General features: G+C 37.7%; 1 pseudogene across 1 annotated transcript; it reads left to right on the plus strand.

Annotated features, from left to right (window-relative positions):
• Positions 1-3,558: 3,558 nt before the first annotated feature.
• On the plus strand, positions 3,559-4,561 carry LOC145505939 (large ribosomal subunit protein uL18 pseudogene; annotated as a pseudogene). Its single transcript, XR_014053392.1, has one exon. The product of XR_014053392.1 is annotated as a large ribosomal subunit protein uL18 pseudogene (transcript).
• The last annotated feature ends 14,326 nt before the right edge of the window (positions 4,562-18,887 follow it).

Raw genomic sequence — 18,887 nt, forward strand, 5'->3', positions numbered from 1 at the left:
ACTGGTCAGCAAATAGAATACTTTGGTAATGATGCATTCTAACTTTCATGGCTAGGTCATAAAAGATAATAAAGTTTCTGCCTTGCTCTCTCGAATATTTGCTCTTCAAGCCTTACAAGGTGTCAAGTAAGCAAACTAAATGCTCTGAGCATATGATGCCTTAGAGGAAGTCCAAACCAGCCTTTGCAGAGAAGACAAGGAGAGGCCATAGGAAAAGAAAACTATACGTGGTCAGCTGCCATCCAAGTGGTCCCTCCATCACCCACCACTACTCCAGCTTCTGCCAGCCAATATCTGACTACAGCCATATTGGAGACCCCAAGCAAGAAACACCTAGCCAAGGATTTTTTGAATTCCCACTCAACAGACATTATGAAAAGTAAATGATTTTTTAAGTTTTAAACCACTGATTTTGGGGGTGATTTGTTACAGAGCAATAAACAAACAGAACAAAAGAATATAGTCAGAAATGAAAGTATTTTATTTCTTATTTTTTTTAATACATCTCAAGTTTTTTCAGTTTGTATTTTATTATGGAGTAGAGTTGATTAACAATGTTTAGTTTGAGGTGTACAGCAAAGTGATTCAGTTAGACATTTACAAGTATTTCTTCTTTTTGGAATTATGCTCCCATTTAGGTTACTACAGAATGTTGAGCAGAGTTGCTTGTGCTATACAGTAGCTCACTGTTGGCTTTCTATTTTAAACAAAAGAGTACGTTCTTGTCTACTTCAAACTCCCAATTTACCCTTCCTCCCTACCCTTTCCACCTGGTAACCATAAATTCATTCTCTAAGTCTGTGAGTGGTCGTGTTTTGTAAAGTAGTTAATTTGTATAATTTTTTTTAGATACAAGTCATATCATATGTCATTTGTTTTTCTGTCTGACTTACATAGTATGATAATCTCCAAGTCCACCCATGTTGCTACAAATGATAATCTTTTAAAACTTAGTGGATACTATTCTTTCATTTAAAAATCAGAAAAAATGTGTGTGTGTGTGTGTGTGTGTGTGTGTGTGTGTTTATAGAGAGAAGGAAAATATGAACTTAAAAATACTCTGCTTTCAAAATTTGTCACATTATGACCTAGAAGGTAATAAAAAAATAGAAAATAAAAATGTCAATAAAAAAGTACTGTGACCTGATAAAAGAAACTAGGTAAATGCATATAAATCAGTTTTCTTTTTAAATAAATGAAACATAAAATAAGACCTGAATCAATGGAGAAATTATGTTTTTCTAAACTTGAAGCTCTGAAATTCTGAATATTTCATTCTTAACAAACTAATATGTCAAAGTTAAGGTAATTTTTCAATGTAAACCAGTAAACTGATGATAAATCTCATTTGGGTAAATAAACACAGCAAAATACAAAATTTATCTGTATTACCGGAACAAGCAAATTTAATTCAGATGACCATTATATCTGCTACTGTGTGTAAGAATCCCTTGAAAGAATTGGAGTAGGTCTTATAGTCAAGAAAAGAGTCTGAAACACAGTATTTGGGTGCAATCTCAAAATTGACAGAATGATCTTTGTGGTTTCCAAGGCAAACCATTCAATGTCACAGCAATCCAAGTCTATGCCCCAAACACCAATGTGAAAGAAGATGAAGTTGAACTGTTCTATGAAGACCTACAAGACCTTCTAGAGCTAACACACACACACACACACACACATACAAAAGATATTCTCTTCATCATAGGGGACTGGAATGCAAAAGTAGGAAGTCAAGAGATACCTGGAATAACAGGCAAGTTTGGCCTTGGAGTACAAAATAAAGCAGGGCAAAAACTAACAGAATTTTGCCAAGAGAATGCACTGGTTATAGCAAACACCATCTTCCAACAACACCAGGCAACTCCACACAATGAACATCACCAGATGGTCAGTACCGAAATCAGACTGATTATACTCTTTGCAGCCAAAGATAGAGAAAACTTTATACAGTCAGCAAAACAAGACCAGGAGCTGACTGTGGCTCAGATCATGAATCCCTTTATTGCAAAATTCAGAATTAAATTGAACAAAGTAGAGAAAGCCACTAGACCATTCAGGTATGACCTAGATCAAATCTCCTGCTATTATACAGTGGAAGTGAGAAATAGATTCAAGGGATTAGATCTGATAGAAAGGGTGCCTGAAGAACTATGGACAGAGGTTCATAACACTGTACAGGAGGCGGTGATCAAAACCAGCCCCAAGAAAAAGAAATGCTGAGAGACAAAACAGTTGTCAGAGTGAGCCTTACAAATAGCTGAGAAAAGAAGTGAAAGACAAAGAAGAAAAGGAAAGATACACCTATCTGAATGCAGAGTTCTAAAAAATAACAAAGAGACATAAGAAAACCTTCCTAAGTGGTCAATGTAAAGAAATAGAGAAAAACAACAGAGTGGAAAAAACTAGAGATCTCTTCAAGAAAATTAGAGATACCAAGGGAACATTTCATGAAAGATGGGCACAATAAAGGAGAGAGATGGTATTGACCAACAGAAGCACAGGATGTAAAGAAGAGGCAGCAAGAATACACAAACAATACGAAAATGATCTTAATGACCCAGATAATCACCACGGTGAGATCACTCACCTAGAGTGAGATATCCTGGAGTGTGAAGTCAAGTGGGCCTTAGGAGGCATCACTACAAAGAAAGCTAGTGGACGTGCTGGAATTCCAGTTGAGCTATTTCAAATCCTAAAAATGATGTTGTTGAAAGTGCTGCACTCAATATGCCAGCAAATCTGGAAAACACAGCAGTGGTCAGAGGACTGGAAAAGGTCAGTTTTCATTCCAATCCCAAAGAAGGACAATGCTAAAGAATGCTCAGACTACCATACAATCGCATTCATCTCACATGCTAACAAAGAAATGCTCAAGATTCTCCAAGCTAAGCTTCAACATTCCGTGGTGTGCTGTGCAGGGGAAATGCCGCAAAAGGGCTGGCAGTTTGGTGGGTGGCACATGCTGGAAACGCGGGCTCTGGTTGTCCGCAGCTCAGACTTCTCAGTATGTCAACTGCAAATTTCCAGATGTTCAAGCTGGATTTAGAAAATGCAGAGGAACCAGAAATCAAATAGGCAACATCCATTGGATCATTGACAAAGCAAGAGAATTCCAGGAAAACATTTACTTTTGCTTCATTGACTACATTAAAGCCTTTGACTGTGTGGATCACAACAAACTGTGGAAAATTCTGAAAGAGATGGGAATACCAGACTACCTTACCTACCTCCTGAGAAATCTGTATGCAGGTCAAGAAGCAGCAGTTAGGACCAGACATGGAACAATGGACTGATTCACAGTTGGGAAAGGAGTATGTGGAGTCTGAATATTCAGTCACCCTGCTTATTTAACTTATATGCAGAGTACATCATGCAAAATGCCAGTCTGGATGAAGCACAAACTGGAATCAAGATTGCTGGGAGAAGTATCAGTAATCTCAGATATGCACAAGACACCACTCTCATGGCAGAAAGCAAAGAGGAATTGAAGAGCCTCTTGATGAAAGTGAAAGAGAAGAGTGAAAAAGCTGGCTTAAAACTCAACATTCGAGCTCTGTGGCAAGCTGCGGAGTCGGGGTTCTGTTCCGCAGGATGGGGTTTGTTAAAGTTGTCAAGAACAAGGCCTACTTCAAGAGATACCAAGTGAAATTCAGAAGAAGGCGAGAGGGCAAAACTGACTACTATGCTCGGAAACGACTGGTAATCCAAGATAAAAATAAGTACAACACACCTAAATACAGAATGATTGTTCATGTAACCAACAGAGATATCATTTGTCAGATTGCCTATGCCCGTATAGAAGGAGATATGATAGTTTGTGCAGCTTATGCTCCCGAACTCCCAAAATACGGTGTGAAGGTTGGCCTGACAAATTATGCTGCCGCATATTGTACTGGCCTGCTGCTGGCCCGCAGGCTTCTTAATAGGTTTGGTATGGACAAAATTTATGAAGGCCAAGTTGAGGTGACTGGAGATGAATACAATGTGGAAAGCATTGATGGTCAACCTGGTGCCTTCACCTGTTACTTGGATGCAGGACTTGCCAGAACTACTACCGGGAATAAAGTTTTGGGGGCCCTAAAGGGAGCTGTCGATGGAGGCTTGTCTATCCCTCACAGTACCAAACGATTCCCTGGTTATGATTCAGAAAGCAAAGAATTCAGTGCTGAGGTACACCGAAAGCACATCATGGGGCAGAACGTTGCAGATTACATGCGTTATCTGATTGAAGAAGATGAAGATGCTTACAAGAAACAATTCTCTCAGTACATAAAGAACAACGTAACTCCAGACATGGAGGAGATGTATAAGAAAGCTCATGCTGCAATACAAGAGAATCCAGTGTATGAGAAGAAGCCTAAGAAAGAAGTTAAAAAGAAGAGGTGGAACCGTCCCAAAATGTCACTTGCCCAGAAGAAAGATCGGGTAGCTCAGAAGAAGGCAAGCTTCCTTAGAGCTCAGGAACGAGCTGCTGAGAGTTAAACCAAACCACAATTTTCTATCAAGATTTTTCAGATAAGACAATAATAAACTTATTGAACAGGCAAAAAAAAAAAAAAAAAAACCTCAACATTCAAAAAACTAAGTTGATGGCATCTGGTCCCATCACTTCATGGCAAATAAATGGGGAAACAATGGAAACAGTGAGAGACATTTTATTGGGCTTCAAAATCATTGCAGATGGTGACTGCTGCCGTGAAAGTAAAAAATGCTTGTTACTTTGAAGAAAAGCTATGACCAACCTACACAGCATATTAAAAAGCAGAAACATAACTTTGCCAAAAAGGTCCATCTAGTCCGAGCTATGTTTTTTCCAGTAGTCATATATGAATGTGAGAGTTGGACTATAAAGAAAGCTGAGTGCCAAAGAGTGATGCTTTTAAACCGTGGTGTTGGAGAAGACTCTTGAGAGTCACTTGGACTGCAAGGAGATCCACCCAGTCCATCCTAAAGGAAATCAGTCCTGAATATTCTTTGAAAGGACTGATGCTGAAGATGAAGATCCAATGCTTTGGCCACGTGACATGAAGAACTGACTCATTAGAAAAGACTCTGATGCTAGGAAAGTTTGAAGGCAGCATGAGAAGGGGACAACAGAGGATGAGATTGTTGGATGGCATCACCAACTCAATGGTCATGAATTGAGTAAGCTCTGGGAGTTGGTGATGGACAGGGAAGACTGGCGTGCTGCAATCCATGGGGTCGCAAAGAGTTGGACACGACTGAGTGAATGAACTGAACTGAACAGAAGGCTGTGATCAAGACCACCCCCCAAAAAGAGAAATGCAAAAAGGCAAAATGGTTGTCTGAGGCCTACAAATAGCTGAGAAAAGAAGAGAAGCTAAAGGCAAAGGAGAAAAGGAAAGTTATATCCACTTGAATGCAGAGTTCCAAGGAATAGCAGGAGAGATAAGAAAATCTTCCTCAGTGATCAGTGCAAAAAAATAGAAGAAAACAATAGAATGAGACAGACTAGAGTTCTCTTCAAGAAAATTAGAGATACCAAGGGAACATTTCATGCAAAGATGGGCACAATAAAGGACAGAAATGGTAAGGACCTAACAGAAGCAGAAGATATTAAGAAGAGGTGGCAAAAATATACAGAAGAACTATACAAAAAAGATCTTCATGACCCAGATAACCACAGTGGTGTGATAACTCACACTTTCTACTGTGGAACTATTAATGTTCAGTTATATTATATGAATGCAGCATGATAAACAGGTTTTCATATTGATAGGAATTTTGTTTCTGTTTGAGATGAAAGTTGAACCATAGATGTGTTATTTCTTTAGTCTATAATGGAGTATGTTGAAAAAAGAACAATCAGAAATTCTTGTCACACATCAACTTCCATCCCTCCCAAATGCTACCTTCTATTTCTTCAACTTCATAAATGTTTGGGAAGGAATTTATGACTCTTAACTGCTGTGAAGTTGCATTTATGATGATGCTCCTGAGACCACTTTATTTGATGCCTCGTAAATGTCTGTGAAATGTTTATTTTTAAAACAGGTTTTAAAAGTTAACACTGCATTTTTATTCGATTTAATCTTTCATTTTATGGTGAAGAATTTGCATTGCCAATAACTTGGCATCATGGTGTATTAATGAGAAGCATGAAAAAAATTATATAAACATTTCAGAAATTGTCAGTGGAGTTGTATTTTGATCCACAAGTATTGGCATGTAAAGTATTCATGAGATCAGTATTCTATTTTGTGATCCATAGAAGCAGGTAAATCATTATATGTGTACACTGTAGAAAATAAATTCATTTTTTATTAGATACTTCCTTTTATCCTAAAATTTGAGATTCCCATTGATGGGATAATATAGTATAAAATTCTACCTGTAAGTCCTTAACCTTAGTGTAATAGAGCAGGGATCCCCAACTTCCATGATATAATGCTTGATGATCTGAGGTGGAACAGATGCATAATAGGAATAAAATACACAATAAATGTAATTTGGTTGAATCATCCTAAAACCACACCACCCAAATATTCATGGAAAAGTTGTCTTCCACAATACTGGTCCTGGTGCCAAAAAGGATGGGAACTGCTATAATAGAATACTCCACACACACTTTGTGCAATGGATTTGGCAATGCACAAGTGACAATGACTAAGCCTTTAATTTTTACCTTCAGAGTCATTTACATTAGTTTATAAAATATATATGAAATTTATATATAAATTATATATATAAATTTATATATATGAAATTTATATATAAATTATATATATAAATTTATATATATGAAATTTATATATAAATTATATATAAATTTATATATATGAAATTTATATATAAATTATATATATAAATTTATATATATGAAATTTATTTATATAAAATATACATAAAATAATATATATTATTTATATATAATATTATATATTATATAATAATATATATATTATATCCAATAAATAGCATTGTAGGCAATCTGTGTTTTCTACTTAAATATGTGTATACATATACAAATATATAAAGAATCATAATGTGTGCAATATTTCATCATATAAAATGTATAAAGACTTATGTGTGCAATATATATTATATATCATATATGATCAAAAGCTACAATCTCATAGATATTGATTCTCTGATACTCAGATATTTCAGATTATTGTTTAATGAGCTTGTTATGGTTTCCAAATGAGATATTAACTTATTAAATCATTTAATTAATAATTGTTGAACTTATGGATAAAATTACATGAAGTTAATTCCATTTGCACAACACATTATTATATCCTAAGCATGATAATTGTTAGATTTATTTTATTCAAAATAGAAATTAGTATCAACTAGTTTGATATCATTGTCTGTTGTTGTTGATGTTCAGTCACATAGTCATTTCTAACTCATTTTGACCCCATGGACTGCAACATGCCAGGTTTCCCTTTCCTTCGTTATCTCCCAGATTCGGCTCAAATTCGCGTCCATTGAGTCAATGATGCAATTCAGCCATCTCATCCTCTGTCATCCCCTTCTGTCTTCAATCTTTCACAGCATCAGGGTATTATCCAGTGAGCCAGCTCTTTGCATCAAGCAGATAAAGTATTGGACCTTCAGATTCAGCATCAGTCTTTCCAATGAATATTCAGGGTTGATTTTCTTTAGGACTGACTAGTGTGATCTCCTTGCAGTCCAAGGGACTCTCAAGAGTTTTCTCCAACACCACCATTCAAAAGCATCAATTCTTTGGTGATCAGCTTTCTTTATAGTCCAACTCTCACATCCACATATGACTACTGGAAAAACCATAGCTTGGACTATATGGACATTTGTCTGCAAAGTGATGTCTCTGCTTTCTAATACGCTATCTAAGATGTCATAGCTTTTCTTCCAAGGAACAAGTTTCTTTTAATTTCATGGCTGCAGTTACTGTCCACAGTGATTTTGGAGCCCAAGAAAATAAAGTCTGTCACTATTTCCATTGTTTCCCCATCTATTTGCCATGAAATGATGGCACTGAACAACATGATTTTTGTTTTTTGAATGTTGAGTTTTTTTTGTTTTTTTTTTTTTATAAATTTATTTATTTTAGTTGGGGGCCAATCACTTCACAACATTGCAATAGTTTTTGCCATACATTGACATGAATCTGCCATGGGTTTACATGTGTTCCCCCTCCTGGACCCCCCACCCACCTCCCTCCCCATCCCATCCTTCTGGATCATCCCATTGCCCCGGCCCTGAGCCCTTGTCTCATGCATCGAACATGGAATGGTGTTCTGTTTCACATATGATAATATACATGTTTCAATGCTATTCTCCCAGAACGTCCCACCCTCACCTTCTCCCTCAGAGTCCATAAAATTGTTCCATGCATCTGTGTCTCTTATTCTGTCTCGCATATAGGGTTATCGTTACCATCTTTCAAATTCCATATATATGCATTAGTATACTGTATTGTTGTTTTTCTTTCTGGCTTACTTCACTCTGTATAATGGGCTCCAGTTTCATCCATCTCAGTAGAACCGATTCAAATGTATTTTTTTTAATGGCTGAGTAATATTCCATTGTGTATATGAACCACAGCTTCCTTATCCATTCGTCTGCTGATGGACATCTAGGTTGCTTCCATGTCCTGGCTATTGTAAACAGTGCTGCGATGAACATTGGGGTACACGCGTCTCTTTCAATTCTGGTTTCCTCGGTGTATATGCCCAGCAGTGGGATTGCTGGGTCATATGGCAGTTCTATTCCCAGTTTTTTAAGGAATCTCCACACTGTTCTCCATAGTGGCTGTACTAGTTTGCATTCCCACCAACAGTGTAAGAGGGTTCCCTTTTCTCCACACCCTCTCCAGCATTTATTGCTTGTAGACTTTTGGATAGCAGCCATTCTGACTGGTGTGAAATGATACCTCATTGTGGTTTTGATTTGCATTTCTCTAATAATGAGTGATGTTGAGCATCTTTTCATGTGTTTGTTAGCCATCTGTATGTCTTCTTTGGAGAAATGTCTGTTTAGTTCTTTGGCCCATTTTTTGATTGGGTCGTTTATTTTTCGGGAATTCAGCTGCAGAAGTTGCTTGTATATTTTTGATATTAATTGTTTGTCTGTTGCTTCATTTGCTATTATTTTCTCCCATTCTGAAGGCTGTCTTTTCACCTTGTTTATAGTTTCCTTTGTTGTGCAAAAGCTTTTAATTTTAATTAGGTCCCATTTGTTTATTTTTGCTTTTATTTCCAATATTCTAGGAGGTGGGTCATGGAGGATCCTGCTGTGATTTATGTCGGAGAGTGTTTTGCCTATGTTTTCCTCTAGGAGTTTTATTGTTTCTGGTCTTACATTTAGATCTTTAATCCATTTTGAGTTTATTTTTGTGTACGGTGTTAGGAAATGTTCTAGTTAAGCCAGCTTTTTCACTTCCCTGTTTCACCTTCATCAAGAGGCTCTTTAGTTCCTATTCACTTTCTGCCATTAGGATGGTGTCATGTGCATGTCTGAGGTTATTGATATTCCCCTGGCAATCTCAGCTTGTAACTCATACAGTACAACATTTTGCATGATGTACTCTGCATAGAAGTTAAATAAGCATAGTGAGAATATACAGCCTTCATGTGCTCCTTTCCCAATTTTGAACCAATCTGTTGTTCCATGTCCAGTTCTAACTTTTGCTTTTTGACCTGCATACAGGTTTTTCAAGAGGCAGGTAAGGTGGTCTGATGTTCCCATCTCTGTAAGAATTTCTCAGTTTTTTGTGATCCACACAGTCAAAGGATTGAGCCTAGTCAATGAAGCTGAAGTAGATATTTATCTAGAATTCCCTTGCTTTTCCAATGATCCAACGGATGTTGGCATTTTTACCCCTGGTTCCTCTCATTGTTTATATACAATAAATATACATAAATTATAAGTATCCATCATAATATCAACTATGATGGATAGCAAATGCTACAGCATTCTTTGAAAATAGAGTATCTGACCAAAGTCAATCTGAGAAAAATTAAACATTTCCAAAAGCAATACATGATGTAAAATTCAGTTTTGAAACTGTACCTTATTTATGAATTTTCTGATAGCCTTATAGAATAGGATAAACTCTAAGTTTAGTTGAGTTGCTCAGTCTTGTCTGACTCTGCAGCCCCATGGACTGCAGCACACCATGCTTCCCTGTCCATCATCAACTCCTGGAGCTTGCTCAAACTCATGTCTATTGAGGCAGTGATGCCATCCACCATCTCGTCCTTTATCATCCCCTTCTCCTCCTCCCTTCAATCTTTCTGAGCATCAGGATCTTTTTTAATAAGTCAGTTATTCACATCAGCTGGCCAAAGCATTGGATCTTCAGCTTCAGCATCAGTCCTTCCAATGAATATTCAAAACTGATTTCCTTTAGGATGGACTGGTTGGATCTCCTTGCAGTCCAAAGGACTCTCAAGAGCCTTCTCCAACATTACAGTTCATAAGCATCAATTCTTCAGCACTCAGCTTTGTTTATATGTCCAACTCTCACATCCATACATGACTACTGAAAAAACCATAGCTTTGACTGGACAGACCTTTGTTGCCAAAGTAATGTCTTTGCTTTTTAATACGCTGTCTAGGTTGGCCGTAGCTTTTCTTTTCTTCAATTTATTTATTTTTTAATTGAATGATAATTGCTTTACAGAATTCTGTTGTTTTCTCTCAAACCTCAACATGAATCAGCCGTAAGTATATATATATCCCCTCCCTTTTGAACCTCCCTCTCACCTCCTTCCCAATCCCACCATTCTAGGTTGATACAGAGCCCTTGTTTGAGTTTCCTGAGCCATACAGCAAATTCCCGTTGACTATCTATTTTACATATGGTAATGTAAGTTTCCACGTTACTCTCTCCATACATCTCACCCTCTCCTCCCCTCTCCCAATGTCCATAAGTCTATTCTCTGTGTCTGTTTCTCCAGCGCTGACCTGCAAATAAATTTTTCAGTACCATTTTTCTAGATTCTGTATATATGCATTAAGATATGATATTTATCTTTCTCTTTCTGACTTACTTCACTCTGTATAATAGGCTCTAGTTTCATCCACCTCATCAGAACTGACTCTAATGTGTTCCTTTTTATGGCTGAGTAATATTCTGTTGTGTACATGTACCACAATTTCTTTATTCATTCATCTGTTGATGGACATCTAGTTTGCTTCCATGTTCTAGCTATTGTAAATAGTGATGCAATGAACAGTGGGATACATGTATCTTTTTCAATTTTTAATTCCTCAGGGTATATGCCTAGGAGTGGGATTACGGGGTCATATGTTGCTTTTATTCCTAGTTTTTTAAGGAATCTCCATACCATCTTCCATAATGGCCGTATCAATTTACATTCCCACCAACAGTTCAAAAGCGTTCATTTTCTCCACACCCTCCCCAGCATTTATTGTTTGTAGACATTTTGATGATGGCCATTCTGACTGATGTGAGGTAATACCTCATTGTAGTTTCTATTTGCATTTCTCTAATAATGAGCGATGCTGAGCATCTTTGCATGTGCTTGTTAGCCATCCACATGTCTTCTTTGGAGAAATGTCTGTTTAGGTGTTTTTCCCATTTTTTGATTTGCTTTTTTTTTTTTTTTCTGGTATTGAATTGTACTAGCTGCTTGTATATTTTGGAAATTAATCCTTTGTCAGTTGTTTGATTTGCTATTATTTTCTCCCATTCCGAGGCTGGCTTTTCACCTGGCTTATACAAAAGCTTTTAAGTTTAATTGGGTCCCATTTGTTTACTTTTGTTTTTATTTCCATTACTCTAGGAGGTGGGTCATAGAGGATCTTGCTTTGATTTATGTCGTTGAGTGTTCTGCCTATGTTTTCTTCTAAGATTTTTATAGTTTCCAGTCTTACACTTAGGTCTTTAATCCATTTTGAGTTTATCATTGTGTATGGTGTTAGGAAGGATTCTAGTTTCATTCTTTTACACATAGCTGTCCAGTTTTCCCAGCACCACTTATTGGAGAGGCTGTATTTGCCCCATTGTATATTCTTGCCTCCTTTGTCAAAAATAAGCTACCAATATGTACATGGGTTTATTTCTTGGCTTTGTATATTGTTTCATTTGTCTATATTTCTGTTTTTGTGCTAATACTGTACTGTCTTGATGGCTATAGCTTTGTAGTATAATCTGAAGTCAAGAAGGTTGATTCCTCCAGCTTCATTCTTCTTTCTTAAGACTGTTTTGGCTATTTGGGGGGTATTTGTGTTTCCATATGAATTTTGAAATTTTTCATTCTAGTTCTGTGAAAAATGCCATTGGTAATTTGATAGGGATCACATTGAATCTGTAGATTGCATTTGGTAATATAGTCATTTTCACAATATTCATTCTCCCTATCCAGGAACATGGAATATCTCTCCGTCTGTTTATGTCATGGATTTCTTTTATCAGTGTCTTACAATTTTCTGTATACAGTTCTTTTGTCTTCTTAGGTATGTTTATTACTAGATATTTTGTTCTTTTTGTTGCAAAGGTAAGTGGGATTAATTCCTTAATTTCTGTTTCTGATTTTTCATTGTTAGTATATAGGAATGCAAGTGACTTCTGAGTATTGATTTTATATCCTGTGACTTTGTTAAATTCATTGATTACCTCTAGTAATCTTCTGATTGTATCTTTAGGGTTTTCTATGTATAGTGTCATGTCATCCGCAAACACTGAGAACTTTACTTCTTTTCTGATCTGGATCCCTTTATTATTGGACTCCTATTATTATTGTGTTACTGTCAATTTCTCCTTTTATGTCTGTTAGTGTTTGTCTTATGTATTGAAGTGGTCCTATGTTGGGTACATGGATACTTACAATTGTTACGTCTTCCTCATGGATTGATCCCTTGATCATTATGTAGTGTCCTTCCTTATCTCTTGTAGTCTTCTTTATTTTAAAGTCTATTTTGTCTGATATGAGGATTGCTGCTCCAGCTTTCTTTTGCTTTCTATTTGCATGGAATATGTTTTTCCATCCTCTCACTTTCAGTCTATATGGGTATTTAGGTCTGAAGTGGATTTTTTGTAGACAGCGTATATATAGGTCTTGTTTTTCTATCCATTCAGTCAGTCTGTGTCTTTTGGTTGGAGCATTTAATCCATTTATATTTAAAGTAATTATTGATATATATGTTTTTATTGACATTTTCTTAATTGTTTGATGTTTGTCTTTGTAGATATTTCTCTTCCCTTGTATTTCTTGACTATATAAGTCCCTGTAACATTTGTTGTAAAGCTGGTTTGGTGGTACTGAATTCTCTTAACTTTTGCTTGTCTGAAATCTTTTGATTTCTCCATAAATTTTGAATGAGATCCTTGCTGGGTAGAGTAATCTTGGTTGTAGATTTTTGCCTTTCAGTACTTTAAATATATCCTGCCATTCCCTTCTGGACTGCAGAGTTTCGGCTGAAAGATCAGCTGTTAAATGTATGGTGTTTTCCTTGTTTGTTACTTGTTACTTTTCTCTTGCTGCTTTTAATCTTTCTTTGTGTTTTTAGTCTTTGTTAGTTTCATTAGTATGTCTCTTAGAGTACTTCTCCTTGGGTTTATCCTGAGGGGACTCTTTGCACCTCTTGGACTTGATCGACTACTTCCTTTTCCATGTTAGGGAAATTTTCAACTATAATCTCTTCATAAATTTTTTCATACCCTTTCTTTCTCTCTTTTTCTGGGACCCCTATAATTCTAATGTTGCATTTGATATTGTCCCAGAGGTCTCTGAGACTATCCTTAGTTCTTTTCATTCTTTTTCATTTATTCTGCTCTTCAAGGATCATTTCCACCGTTTTATCTTCCAGCTCACTGCTTCATTCTTCTGCTTCAGATATCCTGCTATTGATTCCTTCTAGAGTATTTTTAATTTCAGTAATTGTGTTGTTTGTCTCTGTATGTTTATTCTTTAATTCTTCTATGTCTTCATTAATTGATCATCTTACTATCATTATTCTTAATTCTTTTTCAGGTAGTTTGCCATTTCCTCTTCATTTATTTGGACTTCCGTGTTTCTAGATTGTTTCTTCACTTGTGCAATATTTCTCTGCCTTTTCATTATGTTTTTTAAAAAACTTACTTTGTTTGGGGTCTCCTTTTCCCAGGCTTCAAGGTTGAATTCTTTCTTCCTTTTGGTTTCTGCCCTCCTAAGATTGGTGCAGTGGTTTGTGTAAGCTTCATATAGGGTGAGCTTTGTGCTGAGGTTTTTTGTTTGTTTTTCCTCTGATGGACAAGGCTGAGTGAGGTCACAATCCTGTCTGCTGATTATTGGGTTTGTATTTTTGCTTTGTTTATTGTTTGGATGAGGTGTCCTGCACAGGGTGCTACTAGTGTTTGGATGATGCTGGGTCTTGTATTCAAGTGGTTTTGTTGGTGGTAGTCCTCGCTGTTTGATACTCCCTAGGGTTGGTTCTCTTGTAGTCTATGGTCTTGGAGCCAGTGCTCCCACTCCAAAGGCTCAGGGCTTGATCTCTGTCAGGAACGAAGATTCCACAAGTGGTTTGTTATGGCATTAAAACAAATACTGAAAAATGAGCAACCAAAGATGAACCCCAGACAGATGATAATTACAAAATCAGGCAAATAGTAATTAAAATAATGGAATATATACATATACATATACACCCATAAACAACAGTCCAACAAAAATAAAGTATAATAGATTGACCTGGTGAACAAAGGAAACCAAAAATTATATCTATAAGTTAAGAACAAAATTAACTAAAGCACAAATGGGAAAACAAAACTAAAGCAAGGTGCCAAGTGGGGATTAAAACAATGAAAACAAAACTAACAAATATGTTGAGAGGAAAAGAAAGAAAGAAAAGAGAAAAAAAATAGAGATGCAAGGTTAAATAGAGGTTGATAAAGAAGATTTATATACATTAAAGATTAACTGCAAGGATAAACAAACAGTAGGAAAAGCAAACAAAGGAATAAATGAGAAACAAAATAATAGATTTTAAAAATTAAAATTAAAAAAACAGAGAGAGAAGAGGAAAGAAAAAAAAAAGGAACTCCACAGAACTGCAAAACCCAACATAGAAGCAGAGGTTTATAACAACACTCAAAAGTGTGATTTAAAAAAAAAAAAAGAAAACTCAAAAATAATAAATGTTTCTTTTGAGTCACTGCTGTCAGAGTCCTTTCCCTCACTGGGAGTCAGAGTCCACCTCACCTCCCTAGAATGCCCTCCCACACGTGCTGGTCTCTGAACCTGCTGTAGGGGCAGCTCAAATTCTAATCTGGTCCTACTCCTGTGTTTTCTTGCCTCCAATGTCCACAGCTATCAGAACTAGTATGTTTTCTTTCTTGGGAGCTCTCAGTGTCCGTTTACATATTCTGTAGGCACAGATTCTGCCTAATTGATCATGTGGATTTAATCTGCAGCTTGTACAGTTGGTGGGAAGGTTTTGGGTCTTCTTCCTTAACCACACTGCACCTGGGTTTCAATTGTGGTTTTATTTCTACCTCTGCATGTGGCTCGTCCAGTGAGGTTTGCTCCTGAAGCTGCCCTGGAGGACCTGAGTCTGCCCCAGTGAGGGCCAGGTGCAGAGGTGGTGCAGCTGCTTGGGGCACAGGGGTTCTGGCAGCACCAGGTACTCAGGGGAGTTGGCGGCTAGGGCAGTAGGATGTATAGTGCTCTAGAACGGTATGGCAACCAGTATTGGACAATACACTCCAGTACTCTTTATCTGGAGAACCCTATGACAGAGAAGACTGGCAGGCCACAGTCGACAAAGTCGAAACGAGTTAGGCACTGCCCAAATGACCAGTATGCATAGACACAAGACTTTTGTTGCCTGTGGCAGCTCTGCTCCAGTGAGGGTTGAGTGTGAAGGTGGCGCAGTGCTTGGGTCACTGAGACCCTAGAGGTGCCAAGTGTGCAGGGACACGGACTGTCTCAGCTGCAGGAGTTATGACCCTATTAGAGTCTTTTTTTGAGTCTCTGGTAGCTGGTGATCAGAAGGTCTCTTTGGCTAGTCTTTTTCCATAGTCTACCCGTTCAGGCACTTAGAGGGCTCCCTTGCCTGGGGTCCTTCTCTGTTGTTCAGCATGTCAGGCACATAGAGGGGCCCCCTGGCCAGGGTCCTACTCTGTAGATTGGGGCATCAATCACTTAAAGGGGCACCCTGGGTGGGGTCCTACTCTGTAGTTCATCAGGTGCTTGATGGGCCAGCCTCTCTACTGTTCAGCTGCTGATGCTGGCCCGTGGGAAGGGAGAGGATATGGTGATGGCTCCACATGATATGCATGACTCACCAGTATCGCCTTGATTCCATGACTGCCTGGCATTTCCTGCTACAATCTCCTCACTCACATCCCCTTGGTCCATCTCTCAAAAGTCAACAGCAGCCCTCGCCCTGGGATTGCTCCACAATCCCTAAGTTCCAGGCCCCAGCTATGGCACCTTCTAAAGGACCAGCATCCCCGTCTGGGGTATGTATGGCTTTGGCAAGGACTGTCTGATTCTCATTCCAGTCAGACTGCCACAGATCAGCTATTTCACTCTCAGCCTTAAATGTTTCTCCTCTGACTCAGACAGTTGCCCTGATGTGGGGATCAGACCCTTGCTTCAGTTCCCCCACCCACCGAGGGTGGATCCAGTCCTAGTAACACTCCTGTTTTTCCCCCTAGTTCCTTCGTCCTACCGAGTTTTTGCGTGTTTCTATATATTTTCTACTGCTCAAGTCCTCCGGTCCGCTCTCAGCTGGTGTTCTGCATGCACTTCTGCATCTAAAGGTGTATTCCTGATGTATCTGTGGAGAGAGATGTACTCCACATCCACCTACTCCTTTGCCATCTTGTTCTCCTCCTGGTCATAGATTTTTTTCCAAGTAGCAAGCATCTTTTAATTTCATGGCTGAAGTCACTATGTGCAGTGATTTTGGAGCCCCCCAAAATAAAGCCTCTCATTGTTTCAATTGTTTCTGCATCTACTTGCTATGAAGTGCTGAGACTGGTTGCCATGATCTTAGTTTTTTGAATGTTGAGTTTTAAGCCAGATTTTTCACTCTCCTCTTTAACTTTCATCAAGAGGCTCTTTAGTTCTTCTTTGATTTCTGCCATAAGGGTAGTGTCATCTGCATATCTGAGGTTATTGATATTTCTACCAGAAATCCTGATTCCAGCTGGTGCTTCATCCAGCCCAGCATTTCACGTGATGTGCTCTGCATAGAAGTTAAACAAGCAAACTGACAATATACAGCCTTGATGTACAACTTTACCAATTTGGAACCAGCTGGTTATTTCACGTCAGTTCTAACTGTTGCCTCTTGACAAGCATACAGATTTCTCAGGAGACAGGTAAAGTGGTCTGGTATTCCCATCTCTTTCAGAATTTTCCACAGTTTGTTGTGATCCACACAGTCAAAGTCTTTGGCATACTCAATAAAACAGAAGTAGATGTTTTTCTGGAACTCTCTTGCTTTTTCAATGATCCAGCGAATGTTCGCAATTTGATCTCTGGTTCTTCTGCCTTTTCTAAAACCAGCTTGAACATCTGAAAGTTCATGGTCACGTACTGTTGAAGCCTGGCTTGGAGAACTTTGAGCATTACTTTGCTAGTGTGTGAGAAGACTGCAATTGTGTGGTGTTTCGAACATTCTTTGGCATTGCCTTTCTTTGGGATTGGAATGAAAACCGACCTTTTCCAGTTCTGTGGGTGGCCACTGCTGAGTTTTCCACATTTGCTGGCATATTGAGGGCAGCACTTTTACAGCATCATCTTTCAGGATTTGAAATAGCTCAACTGGAATTCCATCACCTCCACTAGCTTTGTTCATAGTGATGCTTCCTAAGGCCAACTTGACTTCACATTCCAGGTTGTCTGACTCTAGGTGAGTGATCATATCATCGCGATTATCTGGGTCATGAAGATCTTTTCTGTACAGTTCTTCTGTGTATTCTTGACACCTCTTCTTAATATCTTCTGCTTCTGTTAGGTCCATACCATTTCTGTCCTTTATTGTGCCCACCTTTGCATGAAATATTCGCTTGGTATCTCTAATTTTCTTGAAGAGATCTCTAGTCTTTCCTATTCTATTGTTTTCCTCTATTTCTTTGCACTGATCATTGAGGAAGGCTTTCTTATTTCTTCTTTCTATTCTTTGGAACTCTGCATTCTAATGGGTGCATCTTTCCTTTTCTCCTTTGCCTTTAGCTTCTCTTCTTTTCTCAGCTGTTTGTAAGTCCTCCTCAGACAACTGTTTTGCCTTTTTGCATTTCTTTTTCTTGGGGATGCTCTTGATTACCACCTCCTGTATAGTGTTACAAACCTCATTCCATAGTTCTTTAGACACACTATCTGTCAGATCTAATCCCTTGAATCTATTTGTCGCTTCCACTGTATAATCATAAGGGATTTGATTTACTTCATACCTGAAAGTGGTTTTCCCTACTTTCTTCAATTTAAGTCTGAATTTGGCAATAAGGATTTCATGATCTGATTGACAATTGGCTTCCGGTCTTGTTACTGCTGTCTGTATAGAGCTTCTCCATCTTTGGCTGCAAAGAATATAATCAATCTGATTTTGATATTGACCATCTGGTGATGCCCATGTGTAGAGCCTTCTCTTGTGTTGTTGTACAAAGGTTTTTGTTATGACTAGTGCATTCTCTTGGCAAAAAAAATGAAGCAAGGCAAAAGCTAACAGAGTTTTTCCAAGGCTCTAACATATACTTTAAATAATTCAAAGCATTAATGAAGAAAGAGAAGGAAAAGTAGAAAGTTATAAGAAAACAAGATTTAGAAGCTAAAACAGAAAACATTAATATCAAGAGAGTAGAATATTTTTATATTCAGATATTTTGTAAGATCAGTCACAATATTCAGCATTACCAATGGAGAAAAAATATGTTTAAATACTAATACTGAAATTCTTTAGGGGAAATATGTATATATTGA

The sequence above is a fragment of the Giraffa tippelskirchi genome, chromosome 5 (assembly GCF_054371585.1).
Source record: "Giraffa tippelskirchi isolate mGirTip1 chromosome 5, T2T-mGirTip1v1.2.pri, whole genome shotgun sequence".
Lineage (NCBI taxonomy): Eukaryota > Metazoa > Chordata > Mammalia > Artiodactyla > Giraffidae > Giraffa > Giraffa tippelskirchi.